Raw genomic sequence first — 16,914 nt, 5'->3', positions numbered from 1 at the left:
AATTGTCCTTGCTGCCTCTCCCACCCCCCGAGGGCCTGGCATGGCTATTGCTCAGCTCTCCTGCTCTGGGCATGCCCTTCCTCCGCAGCCTGTAGCTCCCAGCCCTGCTCCGACCAAGTCCCACCGCTGGCCCCAACGCCAGCCCAAGGTCTGTGCCTCTTGGGATTTGTCCTGGGGGGTCCCAGCGATCCTGCCCCGATGCCCTGTCAGTCCCTGGCAATTTCATGCCGCAAGCTTGGCACCCTAATACATCCATGCCTCTGAGCTTCAGAGCGCCTCCTGCAGGACGCCCGGCAGACCCCCAGCACCTGTGTGTGACCTGCGAGTGTTGGCCTCAGTGGGTCCCTGCCTTCGTCTCAGCCACCCATTTACCTCCGTACACTCTGCAGCTGGCCCGTCCTCGAATGTATCACCTACAAGTACTGCCTCCCTGGCACCTTCACCACTCCAGACCCCAGTCCCAGGGGGCAGCTGGCTCTGCTCCCGGGCAGCCCTTCCCCTGGCCCAGCCTGCCGACAGAGGCATCTCTCTCGATCCGCTTTGCTCCGCTCCTGCACTGCCGGAGGGTACCCTGCCCTGAGCACCGTGGTTCTTATCCGGCTGGTAGCAGTTTCCCAACCTGGGGCTCTGGCCCCTTCCAGGAGCAGGGCCAGAGGAGGCTGGGGCAACTGGGAGGTTTTGTGGGCCTAGGTCTGCCCCTTCTCCGCCAAGGGGACTGGGCTCCTGCAGATCCTCTCCTGAGGCAGCTGCCTTGCACTCCCGCTCCCCCCTCTCTGCTGGGCTCACCCAGCAGGTGCCTCCTAACGCGCTGCGGAAACCGCCCGACCCGAACATGGGAGCTGTTTGCCAGCCAGGGCCAGCTGCGGGAGGTGGAGTCATTGCTGTGCCCAGGGCCGCTGGGGCTGCCAGCCAGCCCCCGCCCACCCTCTGCCACCTCTCACTGCAGTGATCTGGGGCTCCTTTCCTCTCAGGGGGCCTGACCCTGCATAATGCTGAGCCCTCAACTCCCACTGACTTCAAGGACTGAGGGGCACCAGCAGAGCTTGGGTAGGGGGAAGGCCAGGGCTGGGGTTGCCGGGGGCTGCGGGTCGGGAGTGAGGGGCACTAGCAGAGCTGTGGGGGTGGGGGGCCCAGTGCTGGGGTCGCCGGGGGCTGCGCGTCGGGAGTGAGGGGCACTAGCAGAGCTGGGGGGGTGGGGGGCCCAGTGCTGGGGTCGCAGGGGGCTGTGGGTCAGGAGTGAGGGGCAGTAGCAGAGCTGTGGGGGTGGGGGGCCCAGTGCTGGGGTCGCAGGGGGCTGTGGGTCGGGAGTGAGGGGCACTAGCAGAGCTGTGGGGGTGGGGGGCCCAGTGCTGGGGTCGCCGGGGGCTGTGGGTCGGGAGTGAGGGGCACTAGCAGAGCTGGGGGGGTGGGGGGCCCAGTGCTGGGGTCGCCGGGGGCTGGAGGTCGGGAGTGAGGGGCAGTAGCAGAGCTGTGGGGGTGGGGGGCCCAGTGCTGGGGTCGCCGGGGGCTGGAGGTCGGGAGTGAGGGGCAGTAGCAGAGCTGTGGGGGTGGGGGGCCCAGTGCTGGGGTCGCCGGGGGCTGTGGGTCGGGAGTGAGGGGCACTAGCAGAGCTGGGGGGGTGGGGGGCCCAGTGCTGGGGTCGCAGGGGGCTGTGGGTCGGGAGTGAGGGGCAGTAGCAGAGCTGTGGGGGTGGGGGCCCAGTGCTGGGGTCGCAGGGGGCTGTGGGTCGGGAGTGAGGGGCACTAGCAGAGCTGTGGGGGTGGGGGGCCCAGTGCTGGGGTCGCCGGGGGCTGCGCGTCGGGAGTGAGGGGCACTAGCAGAGCTGTGGGGGTGGGGGGCCCAGTGCTGGGGTCGCAGGGGGCTGTGGGTCGGGAGTGAGGGGCAGTAGCAGAGCTGTGGGGGTGGGGGGCCCAGTGCTGGGGTCGCAGGGGGCTGTGGGTCGGGAGTGAGGGGCACTAGCAGAGCTGTGGGGGTGGGGGGCCCAGTGCTGGGGTCGCCGGGGGCTGTGGGTCGGGAGTGAGGGGCACTAGCAGAGCTGGGGGGGGTGGGGGGCCCAGTGCTGGGGTCGCCGGGGGCTGGAGGTCGGGAGTGAGGGGCAGTAGCAGAGCTGTGGGGGTGGGGGGCCCAGTGCTGGGGTCGCCGGGGGCGGCGGGTCGGGAGTGAGGGGCAGCGCAGAGCTGTGGGGGTGGGGGCCCAGTGCTGGGGTCGCAGGGGGCTGCGGGTCGGGAGTGAGGGGCACTAGCAGAGCTGTGGGGGTGGGGGGCCCAGTGCTGGGGTCGCAGGGGGCTGCGGGTCGGGAGTGAGGGGCACTAGCAGAGCTGTGGGGGTGGGGGGCCCAGTGCTGGGGTCGCAGGGGGCTGCGGGTCGGGATTGAGGGGCAGCGCAGAGCTGTGGGGGTGGGGGGCCCAGTGTTGGGGTCGCCGGGGGCTGGAGGTCGGGAGTGAGGGGCACTAGCAGAGCTGTGGGGGTGGGGGGCCCAGTGCTGGGGTCGCCGGGGGCGGCGGGTCGGGAGTGAGGGGCAGCGCAGAGCTGTGGGGGTGGGGGCCCAGTGCTGGGGTCGCAGGGGGCTGCGGGTCGGGAGTGAGGGGCACTAGCAGAGCTGGGGGGGGGGGGGGGCCCAGTGCTGGGGTCGCAGGGGGCTGCGGGTCGGGATTGAGGGGCACTAGCAGAGCTGTGGGGGTGGGGGGCCCAGTGCTGGGGTCGCCGGGGGCTGGAGGTCGGGAGTGAGGGGCACTAGCAGAGCTGTGGGGGTGGGGGCCCAGTGCTGGGGTCGCCGGGGGCTGCGGGTCGGGTGTGAGGGGCAGTAGCAGAGCTGTGGGGGTGGGGGGCCCAGTGCTGGGGTCGCAGGGGGCTGCGGGTCGGGAGTGAGGGGCACTAGCAGAGCTGGGGGGGTGGGGGGCCCAGTGCTGGGGTCGCAGGGGGCTGCGGGTCGGGATTGAGGGGCAGTAGCAGAGCTGTGGGGGTGGGGGGCCCAGTGCTGGGGTCGCCGGGGGCTGGAGGTCGGGAGTGAGGGGCACTAGCAGAGCTGGGGGGGTGGGGGGCCCAGTGCTGGGGTCGCAGGGGGCTGCGGGTCGGGATTGAGGGGCACTAGCAGAGCTGGGGGAGGGAAGCTTGCCCGTGCCTGTCATGCCTAGCTCTAGCTAATAGCCCCCCTCAGTTTCATGTGCCCTAACCCTGCTGTCTCTCTCCTCTTCCATGTGGGGGGTAAAGCCCCCGGGGCTAGAACCGCTGCAGTTCTGGATTCCCGTTCCGCGTGCCCGGCTCGTCAGCACAGAGGAAGCCCGGCCGTGCCCAGCGCGCTGTGGTGTGGCCCCAGCTGTGTCTACTCCCCACCTGCTCGTCACTGGCAGCCTGGCACGCTGGGGGGCCCACAGAGCAGGGGGAGCCGCAGCCCCTTCCCCAGCCTCCTTCGCTCGGCAGCCGCTTCCCAGGAAGGCTCCTGGCCTCCGGGTTTCTGTGTCTTGGGAGGGCGTGAAAGGGGGAGTTGAAGCCTGTTGTGTTTGGTGATGTGAGGTGCGCCCGCCCCAACCCCCGGATCCCCCCAGCACAGTAATTACCGGTGACGCTAACGACTCAGACCAGCACAGCTCACTCCCACCCCATCGCCCCACTACCCCCTGTGCGGTCCCTCCCCTGCCCCAATGGCCCTGGAGCGTGTCTGGGAACTCCTCCGTGAGGCTGGCAAGTGCCGGGCCGAGGGCCCCTCACGGAGGACCTGCTGCCAGTGCCATCGGGGCACCGGTTCGGATCCCCCCTTGGTCATGGCACCGGGAGGGAGTGGGCTCTGCTGGTGTCCGGCCTTGCTGGGTTTAACACCGTCTCCTCCAGCCGGGCTGCGGCGGGTGAATAGGCCCCTCCTGGGGGTGGCAGGTACATCGAGCCATTTGCACCCAGTGGATCCCTGCTCCAGCGAGGCGTCTGGCAGACATCAACTCGCCTGCTGCCAGGGCCCTTGGCAGAGCTGCAGCCTCTCGTCCCCGCCCCCACACTTCAGCACTCCTCCGTGACCTCCGCAGCCGAACGCAGCTCCCCTCCCCCGGGCGGGAGGCTGATCCCAGGCAGGCTGGCAGGGACTGTTACACCGTAACACGCAGACCTGACCAGCGCTGGTGCTGTGGGGCTGGGCACGGGGCCAGCGGCGGGTGTTTTATCACAGCGCACACGTACCCAGAGACACCCACGCCGCTTGGGATTGTACGGCTGCAGGGATGGCTGGTTATTGCACAATTCCTCGTTAGTGCTGCTCTCTGCACGCTGGTTTGTTATTATGGGGCCGCCCCGGTGGGCTGGCACAGGGGCACCCCCGGGGTTGTTACTGTAGGGCCGCCCTGGTGGGCCGGCACAGAGGCACCCCCGGGGTTGTTACTGTAGGGCCGCCCTGGTGGGCTGGCACAGGGGCACGCCCGGGGTTGTTATTGTAGGGCTGCCCTGGTGGGCCGGCACAGGGGCACCCCTGGGGTTGTTACTGTAGGGCTGCCCTGGTGGGCTGGCACAGGGGCACCCCCGGGGTTGTTATTGTAGGGCTGCCCTGGTGGGCCGGCACAGGGGCACCCCCGGGGTTGTTATTGTAGGGCCGCCCTGGTGGGCCGGCACAGGGGCACCCCCGGGGTTGTTATTGTAGGGCCGCCCTGGTGGGCCGGCACAGGGGCACCCCTGGGGTTGTTACTGTAGGCTGCCCTGGTGGGCCGGCACAGGGGCACCCCCGGGGTTGTTATTGTAGGGCTGCCCTGGTGGGCCGGCACAGGGGCACCCCCGGGGTTGTTATTGTAGGGCCGCCCTGGTGGGCCGGCACAGGGGCACCCCTGGGGTTGTTACTGTAGGGCCGCCCTGGTGGGCCGGCACAGGGGCACCCCCGGGGTTGTTACTGTAGGGCTGCCCTGGTGGGCTGGCACAGGGGCACACCTGGGGTTGTTACTGTAGGGCCGACCTCGTAGGTTGGCACAGGGGCACCCCCGGGGTTGTTACTGTAGGGCTGCCCTGGAGGGCTGGCACAGGGGCACACCTGGGGTTGTTACTGTAGGGCTGCCCTGGTGGGCCGGCACAGGGGCACCCCCGGGGTTGTTACTGTAGGGCCGCCCTGGTGGGCTGGCACAGGGGCACCCCCGGGTTGTTATTGTAGGGCCGCCCTGGTGGGCTGGCACAGGGGCACCCCCGGGGTTGTTATTGTAGGGCCGCCCTGGTGGGCCAGCACAGGGGCACCCCCGGGGTTGTTATTGTAGGGCCGCCCTGGTGGGCTGGCACAGGGGCACCCCGGGGGTTGTTACTGTAGGGCCGCCCTGGTGGGCCGGCACAGGGGCACCCCCGGGGTTGTTACTGTAGGGCTGCCCTGGTGGGCTGGCACAGGGGCACACCTGGGGTTGTTACTGTAGGGCCGACCTCATAGGTTGGCACAGGGGCACCCCCGGGGTTGTTACTGTAGGGCTGCCCTGGAGGGCTGGCACAGGGGCACACCTGGGGTTGTTACTGTAGGGCTGCCCTGGTGGGCTGGCACAGGGGCACCCCCGGGGTTGTTATTGTAGGGCCGCCCTGGTGGGCTGGCACAGGGGCACCCCCGGGGTTGTTATTGTAGGGCCGCCCTGGTGGGCCAGCACAGGGGCACACCCACTCCTGGGCCCTGTGTTCAACATGGGACATGGCTCGGGGTGTCGCTGGGATGTGGCTGGGACGTGGCTCAGGGCGTCGCTGGGATGTGGCTCGGGGTGTCGCTCGGACGTGGCTGGGACGTGGCTCGGGGCGTCGCTGGGACGTGGCTCGGGGCGTCACTGCTCAAAACTTTTTTGTTGAATATTTTTTTAATTGGAAAATGGGGATTTGATAACTGGATTTTTTTTCACGTCAAACAAATCATTTCCCTTGTAATTTCCAACCAAACCAAAACCAGCCAACACCCCCGCGCCCGGTTTTAAAATGTGGTGGAACACTCATCTTGCGTGTGTTCCCCGCACCTTTTCCTGTGGAAAGTTTTTAAAGTTTGACAAAAGGAGAGGAAAAGTGGGATTTTGCCCAACAAAAGGAAAATGGGGGCAGGGGGAAGTTGTGAAAGTTTTGGCGAAACTTTTCAAAGAAAAAGAAAAAACTTTATTCTGAAAAACCATATTGATTTTGCTTCTTCCCAGCAGCTCCCGTCAGGAACACTCTGCCCATGGGGCACGGGTGGGGAAACTGAGGCACGGAGCAGGGGACTCGCCTCAGGTCCCCGGGCGGGCTCAGTACAGAGCCAGTCCCTTCCGCATCGCTCCTCCGGGGAGAGGCGGCCCCGGGCCTGCCCTCCTGCCCTGCCCGCTGCGCAGACCCTAGGGGGGCGGTGACCCCGCAGTCGGGGTGAGGCCGGGCGTTTGGGGGCCGGCGCTGGCCGCCCCCGTGGTTGTGGGGCAGCGTGAGGGGGCAGGTCCGGGGGCCGGCGCCAGGCGGGTCCCGGGGGCAGGCAGGGGGAGCCCGGCGCCCTGCCCACGCCGTGCGCTCCCGAGAGCGCAAAGCCTCCTCCCGGCCGGCCCCCCGCAGGGCCCGGCCCCGCCGCCCAGACAGGAAGCGCCCGGGAGCCCTGGCCCCGGATTGGCAGGGGGATTCTCCAATTGGGCCGCGGGAGCCCCCGCCGCCGGCCAGCGCCTGCTCCGACGTGCCGGGCGGGAGGCTCGGGCAGCCCGGCTGGGGCCGCGCCATGGCGAGGGGCGCAGCGCGCCGGGGCTCGGCGGAGGGTCGCTGCGCCCAGTGAGAGCCGCGGAGCGGAGCGGGGAGCAGGGCGCGCCCGAGGGCCGGCCGGCCACCATGCAGCTCGCAGCCCGGTAACAGCGGGGAAGGTAAGAGAGAGCGGGGAGCCCAGACGCCGCCGGGATGGGCGCAGAGCGGGGCTCCTGCGGGGAGCTCTGCGGGGAGCAGCCACCAGGGACCGTGCGCTGCCGGATCCCACCCCCCCTCTCCCGGCCCGTTTGCGGTGGGGGCTGGAGCGGGGTGCGGGGCTCCCCCACTCGTCCTCCCCGGGACAACCGGCCCCAGCGTGTCCCCCAACCCCCAGCGCGGTCCGTGCGCGTCTGGCCGGGGGTCCCCTGGCGGCTCTGGACAGACGGACGGGCCCGTTGGGGACACGAGCGATGCACCGGCTGAGAAGCCCCCGGCCCGGCCCCAGCTCGCTCTGTGCCCCTCCGGTCCCTGCGTGCAGCGCCTGCCCCTGCTGGCCGGGGCATTCCGGCCTCCCCGCGGCCATTGCCCTAGCGGTGCCGGCTGCCCGGACAGCGCCGGGGGGGCCGGGCAGCCGGTCCCTGGGGCGGTCTGGCAGCCAGGCTCCCCGCGGCTCCGGGCTGGTCAGACCCGTCCCAGGGACAAGCCTGCAAGGTGCCGCTTGTGGGTCTGGAGCTGACCCGGCCCTGCCCGGCCCCAGTGTTTGGGGTCAGGGCCGCCTGCGGCTCGCGATGGGGGCTGGGGTCGAGTTTCGCTCTCGAAGGGTTCGTAGACACCAGACTCCTTCACTCGGTGCCTGGGGGCTTGTCCCGGTCGCTGCTGGGTGCAGTGGGAAGCCCAGGGGCCAGTGGATCCAGTGCTCGGGGCCGCCTCCTTGCTGGCCAGCTGGCTACTGCACCGCGGGCTGGCGGGGACCGGGCTGGGCTCTGGACGGGGCTGGCCCCGCTCCGTGTCTGCACCCAGCGTGGGTCGATGCGAGCGCAGGTCACTGCAGGGCTGGCCGGCGCCGATCCGCCCTGGAGTGGGGGCCGCTGGGTGCAGAGGGACACTCCAGCCAGCCCTTTGCTTTGGCCCACCTGCCGTTGCGAGGTGGCTACCTTGAGGGGGGTCAGGCCGGGACCAGGGCGAGGGGGGCAGGGTCTCTGCAGTGCACCCTGAACCCCGCAGGGCTGGGGGTCATCTCAAACGGGAGCCGGCGGAGTGGGGGGCACTCGTGGAGCTCTGTGGGGAGGGGGGGGAGCCTGGCCCTGGAATAGCAGGGGAAGGGGGCCGGGTCGGGATTTGGGGGGCACTGGAGAAGCTCTGTGGGGGGGGGAGCCTGGCACTGGAATAGCAGGGGAAGGGGACTGGGATCAGGATTTGGGGGGTACTGGTGGAGCTCTGTGGGGGGGGGGGGGAGCCTGGCACTGAAATAGCAGGGGAAGGGGGCCGGGTCGGGATTTGGGGGGCACTGGAGAAGCTCTGTGGGGGGGGGGGGAGCCTGGCACTGGAATGGCAGGGAAGGGGGCTGGGTCGGGATTTGGGGGGCACTGGTGGAGCTCTGTGGTGGTGGGGAGCCTGGCACTGGAATAGTAGGGGGTCGTGGCTCAGCATTGAGGGACATTGGCACAGCCAGGGGTGGGAAGCAGACCCAGCCCTTCCTCCACCTTTGCCCGCTCTGCCCAGCTGGCCCCAGCTCTTCACTCTTGCAGACACCAAAGGGGGAAAACCTGACGTGCAGATGAGCTCTGATAAGCCGCTTTTTCCCTGGCGGGTGAAGTCCCTGGGCTCAGTGCGGGCACGGGGGAAGGGCGTTTGGCCTGCACGGCGCTGGCTGGGTGAGATGAGCGAGTGACTCATGCCGATGGAGACTCCGAGCTCCGAGAAACTTGGACCAGCCCCGGTTCCCCGTTGCTGCTGCCGGGCTTATCGGAAGCCCCTGGGCTCAGTTTACAGCCTCCGTGGCCCTTCTGCTGCAGGACATCCCGGGGCCCAGCCGTGCCTGGCAGCTCCGCTGTCTGTGCCCGGCCCAGGCAGAGAGCCCGGCTGCGTGGGGAACGGGTCCCCCAGAGCGTCGCAGGGCTGCGGAGCAAAGGGCCCAGCCAGGCCGGCTGCCTAGCCTAGGCGTCCACTGTAACTGAGCCCAGCTCCTGGGTTCCCACTGGGAGACGTCAGGTACGTTGGAGCCTGGGGGCTCCCCCTCCCTAGACCCTGCCCAAACCTGAATGTCCCTGGGCATTAGTCACGGGCACTAGAATGGGAGTCTTCGGCCTAGTGCCTGGTGAGTGTGTGGGGTGGGACTGCCCCCTACAGGAGGAATGGATCAGCGGCACTGTGATACAGGGCGCTCATAGCCACCTCTGTGTGCGCGCCCGCCGGGTAGGGGCACGCTCCCATCTCCCTGAGTGCATCGGTGCGGGCCCCCATCTCTCTCAATGGGGCAGGACGCCCCGGATCCCTTCCCCATGGGTGCCCGTATGCAGCTGGCTGACAGCTGCCGCGTCTCTCTGTGCACGTGGATGGTTACGCTGCTCGTGTGATGGATGCGCCTCTCTCCGCATACCCGTGCAGCCCTAGTCGCTAGAGCGTCTGACCGCCTCCCTGTCGCTGGTGTATTGACCCACAGGCAGGGCAGTGCCCCCGTTGTACGGACGGGAGCCGAGGCACACAGCAGATTAAGTGACTTGCCCAGGGTCAGGCAGGAAGTCTGCGGCGAAGCAGGGAACTGAATCCAGGTTTGTTAGGGTGCCAGTTTAGTGCCCCACCCCCTAGCCTTCCATCCCCGCGGGGAAGCGCTGCAGTGGGGAATGGCTCCCACGTCACGGCAGGAGACGCAGACCCACGGAGGGAGCTGCCGGTGGCTCTGACTCATAAGTGCGCTGTCCCTGTCCCCAGCTGGTGGCTGGGTGTCCCAAGCAGTGGACGGGGTGCGGTGTGAGCTCGGGGCTGTGGGGGCGAGGACGTGTGTTGTGCTCTGGCTGGGGCCTGCGGAGTAGGTGGCAGCTCTGAATGAGCCCAGGTGTTGGCTACACCGGCTCAATCATTTCGTGACGCGGTTCTCAAGGCAGCCCCCTCAGCGACCCGACAGAACCACGTTATGTACAGCGCTGGCAAGACGGGGGGGCCCACGCTGGTGTGATGGGGCCTGGGGGGCATTGGGCCTTGGTTGGGATGAAGGCTGCTTGGATTGAGAGTAGCTGTTTATAAATGTCACATCAGAAACTTGTCTAAAGTCTAATCGTGGTGTACACATGTGCGAATGCACGGACCCAGGTCGGGGGGTGTACGCCCGTGAGCACGCACGGACCTGGACCCACGTGGGGGTGCACATGCATTAGCCCTCCCCCCTGCAGTGATTTCCCCCGTGTTCTGTTCCACTAAAGGAAAATCCCTCTCAGGGGAACTGGCTGGCTAGAGACTGCACTCATGGGACAGGAAATTCCCTTGTTTCCATCTGCCCCAGCTTGGTGCTTCCCTTTTTCTTTTCTTTTTTTTTTTCCAGAGAGGTGTCTGAGCTGGGTGTGGATTCGGGGCATGTCTGGATCTCAGGGTTTGGGCTCTGTCCATTCCAGAGACATGGGCCAGGAATTGGGGTGTAGACAGGGACTGCCCCAAACACCTAGTACAACGGGCCATGAGCCGGCTGGCGTCTCTGCCCAAACCCAGAAATACATAGTGGCTCCATGCTCTCCAGGGGATTGCTGGGCTGGTTTTAGAGAGTTTTCAAAGTTGTGATGTTTTCGTAATGAGAGTGACAATAGTTTGAACATTTTCCATCTGTTTTTGTGTTGTTTGTAAAATCAACCACCCAAAAAAACCCTTTTGGTGAAAATTTTCATTTCATTTGTAACTTTCATTTTTTTGATGCAAAACCAAAGCTCGTTCCATTGTTAAAAGCCCGGCGGTGTTTGGTTTTCAAAGAAAACGGTTGGTTTCTTCAGAATATTGCTGTGGGGAACACTCCCTGTTTTCCAAGCAGCCTGCTCCGAGGTGAACAGGGGACACGGGAAGAGGGATGCAAAAATTGGCCCCCTTCCCCTCCAAACAGTGTGACCACTCTGAGATGGGCTCTGAAACCTCTTTTCTCCGCAGCGCGACACACAAGCTCCTTGGGGCAGGGGCCGTCTCTTTCTTCTGCCTTTGTACAGCGCCTCGTGTGACTGCGATGCTCCAAATAATAAAAGGAATCGAGTTTTACCAGCGCTTCTGTGGGAAGAGCTGCAGCACTCCCGCCTTTGCCCTTGTCATTGACGTGGTGAGCCCAGGTTCTCACTCACCGAAGCTCTGACCCCCCCAGCCACGTTTCCGTCTCTTCCCCCCCCGGCACTCACGAAAGTGGGAAAATGTGCCCATGTCGGACCGTTGTTTCGCTGGTGGCCTGGCCTAGCCGTCGCTGCCGGCAGCCGAAAGGCGCCCGTTGACCGCAGCGGGAACTGCAGTGAGGTCGGCTCTAGACAAGGCTGCGTGGGGAGCTTGAGAGGTGCCTGGGCAGTGTGACGGCTGGTTAAGCTAAGCGTGGGCAAGTGCTAGGAGACCGGTTGGAAGGGCGTTTTCAAGCGATCGCACACAGTCCTGGGTTCCATTGACTGTACCTGCTCGGGAGAAACATCCAGGCATCGTTGTGGGCCGCTCGGTGATGTGTGCAGCAGTGGGCAAAAACGCTGGCAAGTTGTGAGGCCCCACTAAGAGAGGGCTGGAGAATGAAGCTGAAACTATGGTGGCCCTACCCTATAAAGCAGTGGGATGCCCTTACATGGGAGAGCGTGTTCAGTTCTGGTCCCCTCCTCTCAGACAGGATAGAGCAGAAATAGAAACAGGCTAGTAAAAATGATTGCAGGCCTGGAGAGACTGCTGTAAGAGGAGAGCTGGCAAAGATCCGGGCTATCACACTGAGCAAGGAGTGCTGTGGATGGGTACAGAGTGTGAAGGGAGGAGCGAGTCACTGAGCGTTTCTTTCTACCCTGTCTTGTAACACGGGCACAAGGCAACTTTCAGCAAAACTGAAAAGCAACAAATTCAAAACCGGCCCAGGACAATGTGTTTCTAAGTAACTTGTGATGAACCCATGGAACTCACTGCCACAAGATATCGCTCCTGCCAAGAGATTAGAGGGACTCAAACCCTGAATAGTGAGGATAGTGACGTGTGTCAGGGGTACCAAATCTATAGCTTAGGGTACAAACCTACAACCGCCTGACTGGGTTAGACAGAAATGTCCCCTGTACGCATGTATCGCATGTGGTCAGTTCTAGGAGTATGCCATATTCCTCCTAAGTGGGGCACTGGTGGGAGAGGGGACTGGGTACAGGCCTGGCCGGCTCCCACTGAAGTCCATGGAATGGTATTCCTGTGTTCAGGTAACCCCTGCTTTGACTCACCCAGAGCTTTCTGCAGCTCTGGGGCTCAAACTCCCCACACAGGTTGTCTCAGTTCAGATGTTATTTAAAAAGTTATTTAAGTCCCTGTCCTGTGAGGGGGGGGAAGAGAATAGAAACAAGAAGGGCCAGACTGGGTCAGACCAAAGGTCCATCCAGCCCGGTGTCCTGTCTGCCGACAGTGACCAGTGCCAGGTGCCCCAGAGGGAATGAACAGAACCGGTAATCATCAAGTGATCCATCCCCTGTCGTCCACTCCCAGCTTCTGGCAAGGTCTGGCAGTCAGAGGTGTAGGGACACCCAGGGCACAGGGTTGTGTCCCTGACCATCTTGGCTCATAGGACCTGTCCTCCAGGAACTTGTCTAGTTCTCTTTCAAACCCAGTTATACTTTTTTCTGCTTTTAAAAAAGAGCAATTGAGACGAGTTGTGTTTTCTGCACAATTAGCAAGAGCAAAAGGACTTGGACGCCAAGCTGGGGACGTGGCGAGCCCGCCGCTGAGGGGTGGCAGATGGGGAGAACAGCGCTGTTCTGAGTGACCAGCAGGGCCGGGGGGCCCGGGTGGGCACGTTCCCAGGCAGAGGATGCAGCGCAGAACGTTCCCGTCACGCTCCTCCCAGGCTGGTCCAGTTGGGGCATCTCGGCATTTACCCATAAAAGCCCTGGGTCTGCCCTGAGCTGTGTGTGGGGCTCTCGGGCCCACTGAGTCAGTGGGAGTCTTTCCAGCGATGCCCATGGGTTTTGGATCCAGCCCCTGATCTGAGACACTGTGGATGGGCTTGACCTGCTCTCACTCAGGCTGTCTCCTGGGGCTGGAGCGTGGCCTTTGTGTGTTCTCCAGGGCTTCGCCCTGTCTTGTGTCAGGGCTCCTAGGTGATGGGGCTCCCACCGTGCCCCAGTCCGCAGCCTCACTGGGCCATCCCGTGCCATCGGCTTTGATTTCTGGGGGCAGTTCAGCTGAATAACTGATGGCCCGAGGCAGCCCCCAGCCAGAGGCTTGCCACACCTAGTTAGCTTCAGGTTCCCTGTCTCAGTTCCCTCCCTCTGTGGCGAGCTTTACCTGTTACCGTGTCCTCTGAGTGTTTACCCAGCGTTACCCTGACCCCTGAGCCTTGCCTAGCCCCGTCTCCTCTCAGCTCCGTTTGCCTCTGCTCTGAACTCCCTCTGGTTTGTCCATATCCCCAGGGTCCCCACCCAACGCTGTATCTCAGGCCTGGTCTCGGCTGCCCTGTGATTTTGATTCCTGGGTTTGCTGTGCACACGTGGCTGGCCGGGTGTGAAGTCCAGTCTAGCCTCAGGAGAAGATTGTAGCAGTGTCTCATGGACGCAGCTGTAAAATCTCCCCCGCCTGAGATAAGTGACCCCAGAGCATGGGCCTTCGACCTCACGTTAGTTGGCTCTGAACATGCTTTGAAGAGCCCAGCTCCAGTCACTGAATTCCCCAGATTCCTCCCCAGACTCTGCTCAGGAACTTCAGCCAGGGCCTCGCTGCAGCTCAGACGAATGGTTTAAACTGGCAGATAGTTGTAAAGCCTCCATAGAACAGAAACTGCCCAGCACTTGGCAGGGGAAGCAACATCCAGGCTTCTGGGCCGACCCGGGCTGGCCCTTCTCGCATGGCAGGTGTGGTGGGAGGTACACGCAGGTGCTGGACCTTTAAAGGAGCACAATCGTTTCCCCTGGCCAATAACATTTGTAGCTCTAAAAGAAAAGGAGGACTTGTGGCACCTTAGAGACTAACAAATTTGTTAGTCTCTAAGGTGCCACAAGTCCTCCTTTTCTTTTTGCGGATACAGGCTAACACGGCTGCTCCTCTGAAATTTTTAGCTGTGCGTGCGAAAAGTCACAGCCCCGAGGGACCCAGCTGGCTGCCTGGGTGACCGTGTGTCAAGCCCCTTCCAGCGCCTGGAGGTGCCCAGTCGTTCATGACCGTGCTGGGCACCCTGGAAAAGCCCCAAATCCTCCTCAGTCACCAGAGAGTCCCTCATCCCGAGCCTGGAAGAATCCATTGGTCACTTTTTCTCTGTGAGGTGAGGAGACTTCGGGGCCAGACCCTCCTGCATAGCCCGGGCCAGGGACCCGAGATCACGTCATGAAAGCTGCAGGCACGGGGGTCCATGGTTATCAGCTGGAAGATTCCTGGCATCTCGAACGTCTCCCGTCTTCACGGCAGCTAATGAACCCTGGGTGACCCGCCAGATGCTTTTCAGTTGACAGGCGGCCGTTAGCAGGCAAAGGGCAGCAGCGTGCGGAGCAGCCGCCCGTGTGCTGGCATGTGCAGGCTCCGGCCTCGGTGGGGGCCAGGGCGGTGCGGGGAGGACAATGTAACTGAGTTCCTGGTGGGAAAAAAAATACCGGAGTGGTGACCTCATCCCAGAGAAATCTAAACAGAAGGTTCAAAGCAGCAGCGTTTGGGTGGGATCCTGCCTTCGCACGCGTGTGAATCTGCTGACCGGAGGGGAGTCACTCCGGATTTACACCAGTGCCAGAGAGCAGAATCAGGCCCTTAGCCGGTTTCCTGCTCTGTCCCAAGTTCCCCCCACGTTTGCCCCCTTCCGAGCGTCGCCCTCAGAAGAGAGAGGGCTTGGTGGGAGCAGGGTCAGCTGCCTCTGCTCCCTCATTGCCAGCAGCTCACTGGCCAGCGGGACGCTCTCCCACCTGCCGGGAGGGATGGGCTGGGAGCAGGGACCCGGATCTGCCCAGCTTTCACAGGGAGAGGCCTGTTCTCTCCTGTCCAATACCGCCCGAGAGGGCACCTCCCTCTGTCCTGAGCCTGGGGCATCTATCGCATCTTCTCTCTGCGCCCGGGGACCAGTGCAACGTGCGGGTCTAGCAGTATCACCAAACAGCTGACCGAAGGGCCAAGGGACCCCCTCCCGGCTGGACCCCCCAGCGACAGACCTGGGCTGATCCCACGGTTTCCGTGTGCCTTTTCCAGTCATCCGGGATCTCTCCTGTCTGCCCCGAGTTCTCAAAGTTAATCGCTACTGGCTCAGAGATCTCCAGCCAGTTCTTCATTTATTCCAGGGTGTGTTAGAAATGTCTCCAGCCCCGCAGGGTCCTAGAGCCCGGGCTCCAACGCGAACCCGGAAATCTACACAGCAGTGAGTCGGCTAGCACAGGCCAGCCGCGGGAGGCTAGTGACTGTGTAGACGGACCCGAAGACGAATAACTTGTCCCAGTAGTTCTGAGCTTGTTCTTTTCCTGTCCTTGCCTCAGATCCTACCCCACGTGCACCGATGGTCACTATGGTAGCTGGCCGGTCGCTGCTGTCCTTTTCTGGTGAAAGCGGAAAAAACCCGGCGTCCAACTGTTCGGCCACCGCTGAGTTTCCCTGTCATTGGCTTCCCCCCTCGCTGTGTGCTGGGCCTGCCCTGTGCGTGGGCAGCCTCTGGCTTCTCATGTACTTGAAAAATGGTCGCGCGTCATCCTCCATGCCCCTAGCCAGTTTAATCTCACTTCGGGCCTCGGCTTTTCTCATTTTGTCCCTCCATGCTCGTGTTGGGGTTTTTAGTTTTTTTTTTACATTCATAACTGCGTAGCCCCTCCCTCCCCCCCCGCTGTCTGGGTTGCTCTGCCCCAAAGCACCTGGCCCCGTCCTGCTCCAGCTCTGGGTCTCTCATTCAACCAGCTGAGCTTGACGATGCCGGACACAATTACCAGCCTTGTGTTCCCAGGGGCCGCGTCCTCTGGAGAGCGGCGTGCGTGTGACCAGGGCAGGGCGCTGGGATTCGGCTCCGAGGAGCGGCTGCTGCTTCTGGAGCTCCAGCACAGCCGTCCTTTGGGGTAGGTTAGTGTCGGCGCTGGGGGGGGGGGGCAGGGACAGGCAAGAGTGTTTGGAGGCGCTAGTGTGAATGGGGGTGAAGGGGAGGTGAGGGAAGCTGGGGGCTGAGTGCATTGGTGGTTGTGGCATCTGTCAGGGAGCAGGTGTGTGCGCCCAGGGGGGTGTACGCGTGAGGGTACATATATGGGGGGTGTACACGTACATGGGGTGGGGAGGGTGGGGTTGGAAGCTGGTGCCAGGCTCTTTCCCTGCGGGCAGGTCCATGGGAACGGGTGAACTTCGGCAATTGTCTTTTACTCTTGTTCTGGTTCCAAATAAATTGTCCTCAGACCCCAGGTCAGGTGACGTTAACAAAACCCCTCCCCTCAAAGCGGGCGATTTCTTCCCAAACAAGGCAGGTTCCTAGACCAAGGGGAGCCCTTTTGTGTCTCTCTTCCTCGGCGCTAGCCCCACTCCAGCTCGCTTCCTGCTCCAGGTTTAAAGAGACAGGGCCCCTCTCCTCACCCCCAGATTGTGACTGGTGCAGGGTTGCCGTGATGGTGCTTAATGGAGCTAGGCGGACGCACCCCAGAAAACCGGCAGCATGCCCACCAGTGCCCAGCGTGCCCTTGGCGCGTGGGATGCTGGACGTGAGTTCCTGCAGTTGCTCTGATGCCAAGTGTCATCGCTCCAAAGCCCATTGCAAACAGACAGGGGCAGGGCTGGGAGCTTGGCTGCAGGGACGTTGCCCACCCGCTAGCCATGCATCTGTGCACGCGTAACCCCTGCACCAGACGAGCTGGTGTGGACGCCTGGAAAGGGCTGGCTGCTGCTGGGAGAGCCACAGGGGCCTGGCAGGCAGCACTGCACTGTCATGCAGCCTCTCTCTGCTCACGCTGGCGGGTGGCACGGGAGAATGGTAGCCACGCTCGAGATGGGCACTTGCAGCCGTGGCATGGCGTAGCAGTGCCTCCTGCCGGTTTGCCGCAGCACACGGCAGGGCTGCCCTCAGAGAGTCGCCACGTTCCTGACTTGGCTCTGATGTGAGCTTGGGGGTGCAGGCGCGTGCCATCGAGCTGGGACTGTGGGGTAGAGCCAGGCTTAGTGTGGGCAGCCGCTGTG

At 63.9% G+C, this 16,914-nt stretch overlaps 1 protein-coding gene across 4 annotated transcripts in view; it reads left to right on the top strand.

Annotated features, from left to right (window-relative positions):
• Positions 1–6,489: 6,489 nt before the first annotated feature.
• Positions 6,490–16,914, top strand: part of IL11RA (interleukin 11 receptor subunit alpha) — a 65,538-nt gene continuing 55,113 nt past the window's right edge. The window contains exon 1 of one of the 4 annotated variants that reach the window (XM_037902723.2): positions 6,490–6,797. The gene's annotated coding sequence lies outside the window, so the exon portion shown is untranslated. The remainder of the gene's footprint in view (positions 6,798–16,914) is intronic. The other 3 variants (XM_037902717.2, XM_037902720.2, XM_037902718.2) reach the window with 3 other exon arrangements.

This window comes from Chelonia mydas, chromosome 5 (genome assembly GCF_015237465.2).
Source record: "Chelonia mydas isolate rCheMyd1 chromosome 5, rCheMyd1.pri.v2, whole genome shotgun sequence".
In the NCBI taxonomy this organism is placed as follows: domain Eukaryota; kingdom Metazoa; phylum Chordata; order Testudines; family Cheloniidae; genus Chelonia; species Chelonia mydas.
Note: the sequence above shows the minus strand (reverse complement) of the source record. Positions and strands in the feature narration are given on the sequence as shown.